The following is a 16612-nucleotide window of genomic DNA, read 5'->3' as shown; positions in this document are numbered from 1 at the left end:
TGAGGCACCTGGTAAATTGGCATGCTTTTGTTCTTCAGGTCCTGCGGACATCAGGTTCCTTATAGACGTTGTCAGGGGCCATTTAGGTACTTCCTATTATAATAATTCTGGTTGAAAATAGGCAGCCAACTTGGATGAAAAGACATCCCCCTGATCTTTGAATGGACATTAAAATCAGCAGACTACATTCCCAGTCTCTTAAGTACCATGTCTCAGAAGAGAAGGGAAGATAGGAAAACAAAGACAGCCACCAACTGGAGGAGACATCCTTTCAAGTATATGCACTTGCCCTAGGGCTTTTCAGAGTGTGGCTCTTCTACACCATACAGACACACAGGAGCTTTCTCTACACAAGTCCAAGCTTTGTTTCAAATTTCCAGGTAGGTCTGGAGGAACAGAACTCAGCCTACTGGGAGAGAGTAAGAGATGTTTTGAGTTCCTTTTAGCCTTGGGATATATAGGGACATGTCCAGATGGCCAATTATAATTATATCCCTGGCACTTCGCATGGAGGAACCAGCAGTTTTCCTCTCCCTGTCTCCCTGCCACCCACCCACCTCGCTCCCCATCCCCGCTGTGTTTAATCGCCATTGGTCATTGATGGCAGCGTGGTTTGTTCTTTTCAAACATGCCACTCATAGAAGCTACACTCTGCTTCTGGGATGCCCTGTAGCTGTCCTGTGCTGACTGTGGCTTTGGATCCTTGCTGCAGCCACCTTAAACCTGCTACCGCTAGAACAGTGAGATGTTCCTGTTTGTCACCGGCCATTACGCTATGTTAGCATTTACACCCGGCCCTTGGGGACCTGATAGGGTGCGTCATCCCTGCACACATCTGCTGGCCAGTGAGCAGGCGGTACCTTGGCCTGCTCAGTGTCCTGACAGCATCGGGTGTTCACTGCTGTGTGGTCTCTCTGCTCTTGTGCTAAGCCACCTCATAAAAGGTGGGGCCCCGCCCACTTTCTCTCTCTTCCCCTTCTCATCCTAGGAGGTTGAGGTCTCATCTGCACCTCCCCTCTTTCCCCTCTCCTGCCTCTTCTCTCTCTTCTCTCCTCAGCTCCCCTCCCTCCCTCCCTCCCTCCCTCCCTCCCTCCCTCCCTCCCTCCCTTCCTCCTGCTCTCGCTCTCGCTCTCCACTATCTCTTCTCTCTCTTTCCCTTTCCCCACTAGGTCGCTCTGCGCCCCTCTTTCCCTCCCCCCCCCCACCCCGCCCCACTAATAAAACGCTCCATGTGAGTCCTGTCTGCCTGGCATGTCTCTCCCTCATCTCCAAGACTCCAACCCACCCAAGTCAACACCCTAAATCCTCTCTGACTCCCTTTCTCACACTCCCCCCCCCATCCCACCCCCTGGCTTCTACCATCTGCTGTGTTCTTGTTTTGTTCTGTTTTCCTCGATAGTAATAAATCTTCAGATAGAAAAGTAGCATGGTTTTTAGGCATGCAAGGACATGCTAAATAAAGTTGGGTGGCTATGTTAGTAATATACAGCTGTGAAGAAAATTACCCAACATTTTGTGGCTTCAATAAAAACAAACATTTATCATTTATCTCCCTGGCAGTGTTTCTAGGTCAGGGATTCATAAAGGGCTTATCTAGGCATTTCTGCTTGTTTCTCAGCAGATCAAAATATTGGTCAAGTTGATGAGCAAGTAATGAAGTTTATAAGGAAATGCAAAGTCTCTAGACTAGACAGAGCAATTTAAACAGAACAAAATGGAGGAGTTTCACATTTCAATTTCAAGACGTACTACAAATTTGGAATTGTCGAGAATAATATATAGTATGCTGGAAGACCCTACTGGTCAGAGGTTGCAGTCTACCATGGCCTGACAGTTCTCTCCAAGCTCCGCAGCATGGATGACCCCCCCCCCCACACACACACACTCCCACCCCACAGAAGGTGCCCTGTTCTCTAACTGACCCTATTTGGAGACTGTCTCTAGACCAGATGCCTGACTTATCTCTAGTATGACCCCTGATGAAGTTCCCTGAAGGAGCTTTTCCCCTGCTACCCATGTGGTAATTAGAGATTATGCTAGGAGCATTACGACCGGATAGAACCATGCTCCCACATTTGATAACTAAGACTTGTACTAGGAGCTTTATAATAGAAGCATGCTGTTTAATGCAAATTAGGTGATGCCCTTGCCAATGTCTTCATCCTTTATATTTTCCCTCACTCTGGGATAAAGTTTAGCTGATTCACTGAAGTCATCTTCCGAAGAGCTATCTCCATCATGCTCACAGGCCGTTCAAAGCTCTCTGTTATCACTTCTGCCTCTTGTCTTCATGGACTGGTGGCCAACAGGCCACAAGAAGAAAGGGGACTTCCATAATAGTACATGTCAGAAATAAATCTATAGGTTTGTTGTCAACTAATCTTTGAAAAAAGAGCAAGGCAATTAGAGAAAAGATCACTTTGTTCAAATAATGGTGCCACAAGAATTGAACTCTGACAACATATGATATACTAAAATTAACCAAAATAGGCCATAAATTTGAATGCAAAAATTGAAACAATAAAAAAAATGTTCATCAGAAAATATTCAAAGGCTGGAGAGATGGTTGCTAAAGCCATTGCCATGTAAGTGTGAGGACTGGAGTTCAGATTCCAAGACTCCATAAACATGATGGGTGGGAATGGAGGCCCACCAGTAATTACAGGCCTTGGAAGGCAGCCAGGTAAGTCTAGAGCAAGCTGACTAGCCAGACTAGCCATATCAGGGAGCTCCAAGTTCAACTGAGAGACTCTGCCTCAAAGAATAAGGTGGAAACTGATTTAGCAAGACTCTTCCCACCAACCACAGGCCTACACACACGAATACTCATGCACATTTGCACACCACACATGAGAGAGAGGAAAAACACTTAAGACTTAGGTCAAACAAACAATACACATAACACCAAAAACAGCACAAAAAAGAAAAAAAAAATAAGGAAAAACTGGACCTCATCAAAATGGCACTTCAAAAGTCACCATGAGAAAAAAATGAAAAGACTTGCAAAGTAGACTGAGATGAAATACTTGCAAAGTACCTCATAAAAGGCTTGCATCAAGAATTTACAACAAACACTTAGAGTGCAATAATTCAATAATTCAATGTGAAGTGGGCAAAAGGCAAATAGAGACATTTAACCAGAGACGTTATACAAACGACTAATGAGCACATGAGGTGCTCAACACTTTTAGCCATTGTGGAAATTCAAATTGAGCCTGAAGGGGTAAGACTAACCCCACTAAAGGAGTTATAGTAAGTGAGACAGGGGAACAACAACTACTGTGGACAGAGGGGAAAGCCTGAGACACTCACACTGCTGCTGGGAATGTGGAGTGCTGAAGCCACAGTAGAGATAGGTCTTCGGATTTTCAAAAACTTTTCAAGACATCAAAAGCTTTATTCATAGCAGCAACATGGTGGAAACAACCCCAATCCATCAAGACTGAAGTGGTACAGTTGTGAAATTGAAGGCTGTACAGAAAACACTGAAACAAAATACAGATATATGCACCAGGATTGGACTAAAAAGCATTATGCTAAATAAAAGAAAAAAAACCTTTGTGATCATGTTATTGTTTTATTTCTGTGAATTGTCCTAAAAAGGAAGCAGAGCTATAGAGGTCAATGTAGATTCAGGGTTTATTAGGGAGATATGTATGTATGTATATGAGCTAAAAATGAAAAATGCCCCCAAACATTAATTATAACAGTTGCATTATTTAATAAATTCATTAAAAGTCAATCTTAAACTTGAAAAGATATGAATTCTGTGGTATGCCTTTAAGAGGTGGGGCCTAGTTGTGGGTATTTAAATCATTGGAGTGGAAGGTTATTATGAGATTCCAGTTTCTGAGTTTCCATGCTTCCTGGCCTAAGACCTGAATACTTTCTCTGGCATGTGCTTCTGATATGATGCTCCGCCCTCACCAGAGGCCTGAATCTGCAGGGTTGCCCCATCTTAGACATGAGTCAAGCTAAACCACCCTTAGAAGTGCCATGTGTCACCTTTTTATTATAGAGACCGAAAACTAACTAATGTGTTCCCAGACACTCAGCACACAGTAGTGGGATGATACAAAATGATTAAATCAAAAACAAAGAGAAGGAGGCTCACAGTTAGCTCAAGTACTAACTGCAGATGTTAGCATATCCTTGATTAGACTCCAGGGCTGGGAATAGTACCCCATGGCTCTTGTCTCTGTCCTCTGGGCTTTTGGTTCTGGGTTTCTTTATACTTGGACAATAGCTTACGTTTAGAATTGACTAGTTTTCTCAGCTCATGCTCTGCTTGTAAAAAAAAAAAAAATTTCATTTTGTCCAGTCTATATTTCTTTCAACCAAAATTGACAGTGTTTCTAAAAGAATTCTTGTTAGGATATTGGGGTCTTGTACTGATTTTGTTGGAGTTCGTTCCTGTAGACAAAAGCCATGTTCTCAAATACGTTTACTGTCAGTCCTTCTCTACCCCTGGATCTAATAAAGTTGCTGTGGACAACCACCCGAGATGACCCAATGTTTGATGTAATTGTTTTTGGATAGCCCTGAGATCTTACAGAACTTTCTAGTCCTTTTCTTGGCTGCATCTGGGTGATGTGTCCCTGACAGTCCTAGATTTGATCTCCGTCAGAACACATACCCTGGCCTCTCACGACTTGTCATCTGAAAAGCTGCTAATTTAAAAGCCAGAATGTTCTGGCACTTTTGCTTATCATTGTCTTTTCATTTAGCCTGTTTCAATTACCTATCAATATCTTTTTTAATCACTTTACTTTCTACAAACTTCAACATTTTCTTTAAATTCCTCTCATCTCTCACTCCTGTAAGACACTGAATTTTCAGGACTTAATTCTACCTAGTCCATCCATTAAGGACTTTCTGGGTCCCAGTCACCGCCTGAACCTATCATTCCTGAGAGGAAATGGATAGCCTCAGGAACCCCAAGGCCGACAGACACGGGAGATAGGATGAGGGAGAAGGGGAAGGGAATACGGGAAAGGGGGCAGGAATATTTGTCCCAGAGGACAAAGGACTGCCTCTGGATAGAAAGGAGACAGATGTAGCACATAGGAAAATGGTGGTTTATAAAAATACAGGGGGGAAACCCCATGTTAGGATGAGGTGTTCAATTTTAATTGGGCATGTTATTTATGTGAGCCAAAGGGGGCTTCCGATTGCTGGACCTCGGTAGTCATCCTCAGGAGGAGGAAGTAGCCAAATAAGGTAATAGACCATGGTGGCTAGATTTAGGACTGTAATGCACTGATTTTCAGTAAGACAGAGGAAATGGGGGAGAAGGGCGAGGCCTGCCAGAGCCATGCTCGCCACATGTGAGCTGGCCAAAGTCCCTTCAATGTCTCCCACATTTTAGGTTTTTATCTCAGTAGCACCTTCTTCCCAAACATTAAAATCTGCACTAATGATCTCTAACTGCATAACCCATTACCCTGAAATGCTGCAAGTTAAAACAATTATAAATGCCCTGTGATGATACATGTCTTTACTCCCAACACGGAGGAGGCAGAAGCAGGTGAATCTCTGTGAGTTCAAGGCCAGACTCATCTACAGAATGACATGTCCTCCCAGGACATCCAGGGCTACAGAGAAACCCTATCTTGAAAAACCAAAACCAACCAACCAAACAAACAAAAACAATAATAAACATTGCATCGCTTAGTTTGGTAGTTTGTTCTCAGGGTCTCTCCTGAGGTTCAAGTCCAGATGTCAGCAGGGACTAAAGACATTCCAAGGCTTGACTGAGCTGAAGAGCCTATTTCCAAAGTCACTCATTCAGTGGAAGGCCGCTGAAAAGTCCAGCTTTATGTACCTTACTTGACCAACAGAATGTGATTGACATGATATTCTGGGCCTTGAAAGCCCAGGTCGAAAGAACACTTGCAACTTCTGTCTAGGTCTCCTGTGATCCTACCCTAAGACTCAAGCTACCACACACAGGAGGCTTAGGTGCCAATGTGAGGATTCCCATGGGGAAAAAATAATGAGGGTATCAGTCAAAAACCAGCACCAGCTTATCATCTTGTGAGTGCATCAGCCCCAGACCAGGTGCCTCTGTGACGCCATCACCACCAAGCCCTTCTGAATTGCAGATACATGAACCAAATAAATGATGTCTATTATTTTAACCTCTTACTTTGGAGATGGTTTATGCCAATAGATAACTCAAACAAGAGCCAGAATTTGACTGATAAAAACAGGCTGAAGGAAGAAAACTTGAATGCATGAAAAACTCCCAGAACTGAACCTTTAGACTTAAACCAAAAGAAAAATAAAATGCTGGTGCCCAGCATATTAAAAAAAAAAAAAGAACTCTATCCAAAGAACATTATCCTAAAGTGTGCGAATGTTATACATTAGAGCAGTTCGATGCTCCCAAATGGGAGCAAAGGGCTGGTTGGAAAAGACACACAGAAATATAAAAAATCAAACTGCTTTTAGCAGAGCTGGAAGCTAGAAGACAAGCAATGTCCAAGGCCACTGGAAAAGTATTTCCATCCCAGAATTCCGTTCCCATTCAAACTATCAACCGAGTTCAGAGACACCATACGTACAGCTTTCCATGCAGGGTCTCAGATGTTTATCCCACTAAAACAACAGTGGAACCACAAATAAAGCGATACCAGGAAACTGGACCCGGTGGCTGGGCACTTGAGATGGGAAGGAGGCTTTGGGGAGGAGAGAGTAGGGAACTTCACCACGCCTAGGAACAGCAGCCAGAGAGCCAGCAGTCCATTGCAGAGAAGGAAGAACTGACGGCCAGGAAGAGGCGATGAGCACATCCCCTGGCATCATGACCACATTTACAGGGGTTTTTCAGTTCTGGGAATGATTCATTTTGCTATTAGATATAGATGAATTAAAACTGAGCAAATCGAAAATAACAGTAAAGATAACCTCAGCTCTGCACAGTGTTACGGAGAAAATGTGTGGTGGTTCTTAACTGTCAACATGTAGGAGATTTAGAACCACCCAGGCCTGTCTGTTCGAGCACCTCCAGAGACGTCTAAAGGAGGTGGGAATATTCTCCCTGACGACAGGCAGCACCATTCTATGGGTCAGGGTCATGGACTGAACAAAATAGAAATCCAGTGGAGTACCAGCGTTCACCTCTCCGCTTCCGGACTGAGAACACAGCTTGACCAGCTGCATCAGGCTCCTACCACCATAGCTGAGAAGGCTGCCCCCAACTGCCCAGCGCCAGAGACTGACCTCAGATCATCAGCCAAAGTAAATCCCTCTTTTCTTATGATGCTTTTGTCATGGCAATGAGCCCAACGACTAATGAATATAGAAATGCAGTATTCTATAGACCCGACTAAGATAACGGTTAAATGGTAATAATATTCTAAGTAAAGACTATTTAGCCCCGAACTGAAGTTCTGATGCGATCACAAGTGAGAACTTGGGGGAGGGGCGCTTAAATGTCAGGGCAGAAGGCAGTTTTAGAAAATTTGTTTTGTCTTCTGTCAGGCTTATTATCTTAAATTTTGAAACTCCAGGGGCTGGGCTCATGGCTCATAGATACAGTGGTTGCTGTGCAAGCAGAAGGGTCTGAATCCTGATCCTCACTAGTCACATAAAAGCTGGGTGTTCAGGTTGGAGAGATGGCTCAGAGGTTAAGAGCACTGACTGCTCTTCCAGAGGTCCTGAGTTCAATTCCCAGCAACCACATGATGGCTCACAACCATCTGTAATGAGATCTGGTGCCCTCTTCTGGTCATACATGCTGTATACATAATAAATAAATCTTTAAAAAAAAAAAAAAAAAAAAAAAAAAAGCTGGGTGTTCAGAGACAGGTGGATCATGGGAGCTCACTATCCAGTCGGTCTAGTTTAATCAATGAGGGCTGGGTTCAGTGAGAGACCATGTTTCATAGACGATGAATGGATAAATAGATGAATGGATGGATGGATGGATGGATAAATGGATGGATGGATGGACAGGTAGGTGGATGGGTGGACAGATGGACAAACAGACAGACAGATAAAGTAGAGGGCAATAGAGGAAGATACCTGATGTTGACCTTTGGCCTATACAGAGAGAGAGAGAGAGAGAGAGAGAGAGAGAGAGAGAGAGAGAGAGAGAGAAAGAGAAAGAGAAAGAGAGAGAGAGATACATGTGCACATTTACAAATATGAAAGTATACATGCCCCACACAAAAAAAGAAAAGAAGCCTACTTAAAGGATTTGGCAATGTAGTTACTCATAAGTCTATATGATTTTCACATCCTTCAGGCTTAGAGAGAGCAGGACCAGAATAAAAGTGGGGTGAGGGGATGTACAAGGTTCCAACTTTAACTGTCCCACTCTCGGGTGAAATCTCCTTTGCTTGGCGCTACACTTAACACACACGAGTCCAGTACTTATGGGACAGTACTGCACATCATAAAAGTATTGACAGGAAGAGCAGATTGGGGCTGGTGAAGGTTCAAGGTGTGAAGGCTTACCACACAATCCTAGCAACCTGAGTGCGATCCTCAGGCTCCATGTAAAGGTCGGTCAGACCCAACTCCACAAAGTTGGTCTTTGGTCTTTACAATCATGACATGGTACATGCCCACCCACAATAATAATAAATCAACTATTTTTTTTTAAATCAAGTTTTAGGAAAGATGAGGACAATATGGAGAGAAGAGATGAGGCTCGGCACTGTGTACAGCATATCTTCAGGGAGGTGGTTGAAAAGGAGTCCTACAAATCAGGCCTGAAGAAAAGGGTTTTTACAAGGCAGAAAAGAGAAAGACATTACAGAATCAACAAATGAACCAAGCGAGCAGAGGATGAACCCCTAATATGTGAGGCTGGGACAAGGAACATAAATAATAAAGAAGCAGGAACAAGCAGAATTCAGTGGTTCCTTAGGATGGATCGCGATTCTGAAACACCAGGTTCTTGGTACATAGAGGCTTAAAGAGAATTTGCTTTTGAAGCAGAAAAAAAAGGTGTGTTTTGTTACCTTTCCATTCTACAGAATCAAAATAAAAACCCAGACGTTCCAGCTGGTCAGCAATAGCTCTTGATAAAATATTGACCAATAGGAGACCTTGAGGCACTTGGCATTTTATATACACCCAAGAGATGCTTCCACTCAGAACTGCTTTAACATGGGTGCTGTGTCTGCATTGTGGGGTTGTGCTCTTGTCAAGAGGATTGCCAGTTGCTGGGTGCCACAAAGTTTCTCTGCCCCAAAGCCAGGTTCCCATGAGTCCCTGGGAACTAGCTGAGAAAGTTTAGGCAGGAGAGGCTGAGAATTTGTGGTGATTGGAGATATCCTTATGAAAACAAACAAACAGTTCATCCCAGATCCTCTGGAGATAGGGTCAACAGTGTTTTGCTTGCCTATTGACTGGCTTAGCATAATATTTTCTCAATCTTCCTACCGTATCAATTTCTGACAGTACAATTGAACTGAGGCAGGAGGGCATTGTCTACAAGACCAGCCAAGGAAATTGGGAACTTGGTCGGAGGCTGTAAATATCCTCTTGGTCTTTCAGGGTGTTTATTCTGAAGTGCTCTCTTACGGAGTTGAGAGGGTTCTGGGACACACTGGCACCAGGTTTTCAGTAGGAAAGATCAGTGGTTGAGATAAGGGTTGGGGGTCCGCCTTGAGACGTGCCATGAAGAAAAGATCTGATTTTGTCCTTAGATTCCCTCAAAAGGGTGGTGAATACAACGATAACAATGGAGTATTCAGAGGAGGGCTTGGAAGGCAGGAAAGGGATTTTTTAAACATAAATGTCCCAGAGTCTTAAGGGAGGAGAGCGCCACTCCCTCTTGCAACAGGGATGCTGATTAACCATCAATAAGAAGATGCTGGAAGCAGACTCTTGCTTCTCACAGAACTGTGTGGCTCAAAAGATAGCAAAGTCTGCAGAAGTGCTGTCCCCAGGGAATATAGCCCTCATGCGCATGAGTCAGTGTGGGTGGTCCTGGTTGAACTCGGTGGGGTGAGCTTGTTTATAAGTGTTCGAACAGATTTCCTTACTCTAAAGGCAAGGTAATTAGCAAAACACAGGGTGGGAGTGCAAAGGAAGAAAAGAAATATCACACCACAGGTCATCACCTCTAAAGAAATGGGAAAACGAATATAGACAGAAACAAGCTTATGGGGAAGTGTGGGGGGGGCACGACCTGCAGACCCACTCAATAAGAGTTACACAGAGCAACAGAAAGATTCACACAAGTGGGTAATCTCCCAGTCCAAGCAAGAGCTACTCTGAAACTAACCAACACACACACACACACACACACACACACACACACACACACACACACACACAATGAAAGATGTGCTTCTCCGTGTGTCTGCAATTCTTCAATTTGAAATCTCTTGTTTGTATTTAGTATGGAGTGTTTTCCCTAAAGGATATCCTGTTTGAGATTAGTATTGGCTGGTTCCTCTTAACATCCTTAAAGAAACATCCAGGGAAACTAAATCAGCCCCCACCCCTCCAGTGATAGGCCAAGTGATTTGTCTGCCGGAGGTCAGAAGGAGTCTTAACATGAGGGAGGACACAGCCTCACATCCTCTGGCTGGTTTCTCCGATGACCTGACAATGACAGCCTCTGATATCATTGCTTGGCACAATCCAGGTGAGGCATTGCAAGGGAACAGATGTGAGGCTGGTGGCCTGTCCTCAAGCAAGTCTGTGACCCAGTTCCCTTGCCTATAAGGATAAATGTTCACTTCGCAGGGTCATTTGGAGAATCAAAAGAGCAAATGTATATAAAAGGTGCCTCATAGTGTAAGGATACTGCTATGTATCCTGTTCCCATTGGTCTGAAGATAGCATACCAGCCTCACAGAATGAAGGAGCAACAGAGAAATTAAAATGATGGGAAAGGGTTTCACAACTATAACTCAACAAGAGTCAATGTACTCTTTGTACGCTTAAAAAATACTCAAGCAATAATATGATATTGTTCTCTCAGATCTAAAGTACCAGATGTCCCAATCATTGTGTCTATTGCCTTTTTTGTCAATCATGAAAATATAAGACTAACTATGCTAATATGTATGAGAGGAAGAAATTAAGAACCAAAGAAATAGTATGTGGCCCAGGAAATTGTCCATCTCTACTCTGAAGGGGCTACATCCTTCAAGTCTCTTAGAACAGCCCCTACCGCCCACACTCCCAACACCCCCACCCTCCCAACACTCCCACCCATCCCCATCAGCTTAGACTTCCACCAAAGTTTACCTGGGAAACTAAAGTAACATTTGTAACTATGTCTCCTCTGATTTGTTTTATCTTTGCAAATAACACTAGACACTGTGTTCATGGTCTATCTTTTTGTTCCCTTCTGTTTTATTTGGAAATGTTCAATTTTCTAAACTGGTCTATCTCTGAGGTTTTACCTGAAATGAACATAACACATCTTCTCTTCTTCATTTGCTACCACTTAAGTCAGGAGGGGTCCCTGACTTGGGGAAGCATTTTTCCCTCTCCTTCTGTACCAGCCACCTCCAAAGTGGCAGAAAATGCCCATCCTATGTGACCTAAGAACAGTCTGTGGTCCTTTAAATCACAGCACAAATTCTGTAACACTGTGATCATGTACTTGTGTATTTCCATATAAACACCCTAAAGAGCAAGATTACACAAAATGCATTTTTGTATTTCTTGGACTCTATACAGTACTTTGTACATTTTAATGCCAAATGGTGGTTGTGTGCTCCTCTGAGGATTTTAAAAGTAAAGTGAGGCAGCTATCCTTTCAGGGTGCTTTGAAATTCAAGCTAGGCAGAGGCAGGGAGATGGATGGGAGGGTATCTATCTGCATCCTAGCAATTCCTGCTTTCCTAGACCTGAGCTGGGAATATAGAGGACAGTGATTTATTTAGAAAGAAAAGAATTAGGATGAAGGGAGGATTACTGGTGATTATTTTCCACAACCCTGGGAAAAGGACAGAAAATACACCATTTTGTTTTCACGATAATCGTGAAAGTTTGGTGGTTATAAACTCCCTTTTACAGATGAATGAACTGGAGGTTGGAAAACTTTCTTAATTTTCCAAGGTCATGTCATTTCTAAGCGACAAAGCTGAGCTGTGAACGATAGCTGTCTGCTTTTTGTTTGTTTGCTCGCTTGCTTGATTTTTATACAAAACAAGAGGCTAAATCTTCCTGAGACCATTTTATAATAAATATTTTGGGGGAAATACTAGATCCTTACTAAAATACACAAAACTAAGCACAAAACTCATCATTTCTATAAGCATTTAAGGAAAGGAAAGACACAGAAAGGAACATTTTTAGATTTATTGCCAGATGCTTCTGGCTACACACCGGGGATTCCAGGTTCCACACCCTCATGTTCTGGGATCAACACCACCACATGGAAGAGTCTGAGAAATTCTGGACCACCATCAAGAAAGCCACAGATGTGTGCCAAGAGTGAAGAGGAGCCCCGTGACACCATTGCCTCCAGACTGTGAGCCGGCTAGGGAAGATGCTTTCAGCTTGGATGTGTGTGGTCCAGGGTGGGACAACGAAACAGCACAAGCTCATGTGGGAGCTTAGTGGCTCAAACTTGTCCAAGAAGACATTTCCAAACTTCACATCGAGACATCTCCCATTCCCACCTGAACACCTAACTCCAGCTCTGGGGTGGGGTGATTCACCAAGGAGACTGATCTAAGCCAGTGTGGTCTAGGCCATTTATAATGGGAACACAGAGGAGAAGTCTTTCAAATATCACTTTTCAAGGTGGACTCAGATGCGCAGTTAGTAGACAAAGGGCTGCAGGAGTTTCCACCAAGATTGATATTTTATCGGCCATTTAACATAGGAACAAAAATCACAAAGTTATCAGAATCACAAAATTATCAAGCCAACTAAAACTTGAATTCCAATCCACGTCTAATAACAGTATTTATTCTACATTAATATACATTTTTTTCTCATATTTTAACATCTAAGACTATGGCATGCTCTCATGAAATCTACGGTATGTCAAACTGTAATAGACTAGGTCTTTCTTTTCCTTTAGTATAACATTAAATAATACCTTGTCATAAATGGCTTCCTGGAGTTGATACAGTGTTGTGGTTTTAGTCCTCAGTTTCCACATACACACTAGATTTATACCTTTTTAATGAATTTTAAAGATTATGAACTACGGAAATTTGTCTCATTGTGAAATCTGGAGTTGTCTATCTCACAAAATAAACACCAAGGAGAACGGTGTCGTTCTAAAGGTTCTATGCACACTACTAGAGCGGAAAGGGCTTGACATGATATGCCAACTGGTACAACCGTGGCCTAATGCTATGGAAGTAACTACCTACTTTCTGAATGGATTTAAAGCCCATTCTACAAGACAGAACTCATGCTTGATACCATTAACTGGGCCAAAAAAACCATGGCTGGCTATGTCATAGGGGAGAACCTAACATTAAACATAGTAATAAACTGTCCACTATGTTCTTATCATTATACCACAGATTGGTGCATCTCTCACCCCTCACCAGAGAATCTTCTTTTTGCAGTAGATTGTGATTAATAACAAAGACCCACATCTGTTCAGTGGGCAGAGAATGAGACTGTGGGGGCCCAGTGCTAAATGGGACATCTATATCACTCCCTCCCAGCAAGGCCCCAGAGATCATTGAAGGATGAGAAGGACTGTAAGAGTCAGAGGTAGTAGACAACTGCAGTGAAAAGGTTTTTGTTGGACATGACTGCAGTCACATACAAGAGCTCACAGTGACTATGAATGCATGCCCAAGACCCACACAAGATCAAGGCAGCAAAAATCCTAATACAGGTTAGCAAAGGGCTCATGGAGTCCCAGCCCTAGCTGAGGAACCATTGACAACTGATGGCTACTAGGGAATGGAGGGTCAATTTTCTTCCAGGATCTAGATCCTGAGAAGGTACTCATTCTTTAGTAGATGGTTCTATACTCATGGACCTACAGGCAACACTAAGGGGACTCAGTGACTTTTAAAATAGACCATGTGAAGTTGTTGTGAGTGGTGGGAGGGAAATGAGAAGCCCTGGAGGGGATGACCTGGGGTGGACTTGGTCAAAACACATTATATTCATTATGAAATTCTCAAACAATAAAAACATTATTATGAAAAGACTCATCCCAGGAGATTCTAGGCCATGTCCACTTGAGAGCTAAAACTAACCAGCACAACTCCTAAGTTCTTGTTATAGACAGATAGGAGGAGGTGGTGGAGATCATGTTAGTATGATTCTTCTGGTGAGCAGTAAAGAAATCATGAGAAATGTTGTCAAGACACGTTGAATGGAGGCAATTTTGAAATCAATGCAAGCCTTTGGGCTGATACTCTGGAAAAAAAAAAACAAAAACATTTATCAGGACCCCCTTGTTTTCCGTGTTCTTTTCCATGTTCACTAGGCCAGATTCACAAGAATCTTATGTGTTGATCCTCACCCAGAGCACACAGCCTTCTCAGTAGGGGTAAGCAGCTGGCCTTCTGTGTTCTTGAAGACAACAAGGGACAACATCTTCCCATTCATGAGTACAGGAACCGGGTTCCAGGAAAAAGACCTCCACTAAGGGAAAGGAACTGTTCACATCTGCGAACAGATCTCTGTGCCAAACTTCTGGCCAGTTTGTTGCAGTATACATATATACAAAGACTGATAAAATAAACGAAATAAAATCAATTGCAGAGGTTACCTTGGTTACTAAGGAAAAAGAAGCTGCAGACAGATAATTGTTAAGGAAGAGTATTACAATTCTGATTATCCTTACACTTCACACACAACACCTATCCACATAAAAATTCATGTTTCCCACTAACTATATGTATAAGAACTTCATGAATAAACATAAACATCACAAATGGAGACACACAACACACACACACACACACACACACACACACACACACACACACACACACACACGCATCTCTTTCCTCCATGATTGTTAGGTCTTTTATCCTTCTTGTTGAATTGAACTTCTTTAGAAAAATGAAATAATTCTTATCTCAGAACCAAATCATTGGGGCATCAGAAGGGAAAGGATGGGACAGTAAAGGCTCCAGCCAAGTCTCTGGGAGCCTGGCAATATTACGTCCTCAAGTTTACAACCTTGAGACTGCTTTGGATCATGTCTGGGAAAATTCTTCATTCTAACTCCCTCTGGGTTGGTATGTGCATTTTCAACTAGAAAAAAAAAATGAAAAGCTTGTTATTTTTGAGAATCAAAAGGGGCAGAAGGTTGCTTTTTTCCATGAAGGGCCAACCAACAGCTGTGATTTTTCATGTCAGTTACTGACAGTAACAGCTTGGTGGCATCATATTTAATGAGAAGAGACTAGCTCACCTCATGCCCCGGTTGCTATGTACAGAAACGCAAGGAGTCCATAACAAAGGCTGTGAGAACCATTGCTTAGGATAGACGGAAACACAGCCCGTCCCCAAGACAAAAGGGAAGACTTGCTTTTGTCCCACCCTGTTAGAATTTACAAGGTGAACAGAGTGGAATTTGTGCAGGTGATCCCAATAGGCAGAGAACTCATGAATTGCTTAGTTTCTCCAAGAAACTTCTAAAGTAATAATTTTACTTTGGAACAACCTAGTTAAAGAACACGGGTCCATGTGACCATATTTATGCATAGTGAATAACTTTCTGGCACTTCAAAAATAGTATATTTTTCCATTTTACACCCTAGGGAGTTCTTTGACCCACCAGCCACTGGTCATTCACAGGAGGAGGATGAGAAATGAGTCACATCATTTAATATGTGAAAGATTGAGCAGGTTTCACTCTCCCTGAGGGGGAGGGGAGGAAATAATCCATAATAATCATGTATGAGTTTAAAAAACAGCACACGTTTTCTTTGCTTCTCACCATATACCCATTCTAAGAAGGGAAAATCAAGGACACATGTGGCAGAAGCCTCACCGAAGATGCAGCTGATCACAACATTGCCAAGTCCATGGTAGAAGCCAAAGCTGCTGACCAGTGTGGGAGCCAAGGACTGGAGGCAGGAGGCTGACTTGTCAAGTAGCTCAAAGTTAAGGTCCCAGTCATGGGGAGCTCTCTACACTAGAGAGGAAGCAACAGACGACTGTTCTGTCTCTTGGGGCTAAGTGTCCCTGGAGTGTGGTGGCATTAATACACATTGTTCATAGTTAATAGTGCAGTCCTAGAGTGAGTCACACTTCCCTTCAATGTCAAATCAGAATTTTGTTCTTAGGTACTCCTGCCATGTGGAGCCCAGCTCTTCTATAAGGCTTCCCAGCACAACCATTTCTAAGTGTCCCTGAGGCATATGGAGCTATTCTACAGCTCCATTAATTGATCAGATCTTTTAAGAAGAGAGAACACAACAGCAAGGAAATAGGAGATTTGAACAAAGTTGAGAAACCAAGCAGACCTTAATAGACTTACATGGAAGACCAGATGCAATAACAGGGGAAAATACATTCATTCAAAGGCACACAGGCAGTCGGAAAGATCAAATAACATCTTGGGGCATAAAACTAGTCTTAACAAACTTAAGGTTGGAGAGGACCACATGTCTAGACATGAGTAGCAAAAGACAAGAAGGGAAATTTCACAAATATGTGGATATTAAACAACATGTTATTGAACAATCAACTAAAC

This window comes from Peromyscus californicus, unplaced genomic scaffold (genome assembly GCF_007827085.1).
Source record: "Peromyscus californicus insignis strain IS unplaced genomic scaffold, ASM782708v3 Scaffold_3__1_contigs__length_106647218, whole genome shotgun sequence".
Taxonomy (NCBI): Eukaryota; Metazoa; Chordata; class Mammalia; order Rodentia; family Cricetidae; genus Peromyscus; species Peromyscus californicus.
Note: the sequence above shows the minus strand (reverse complement) of the source record.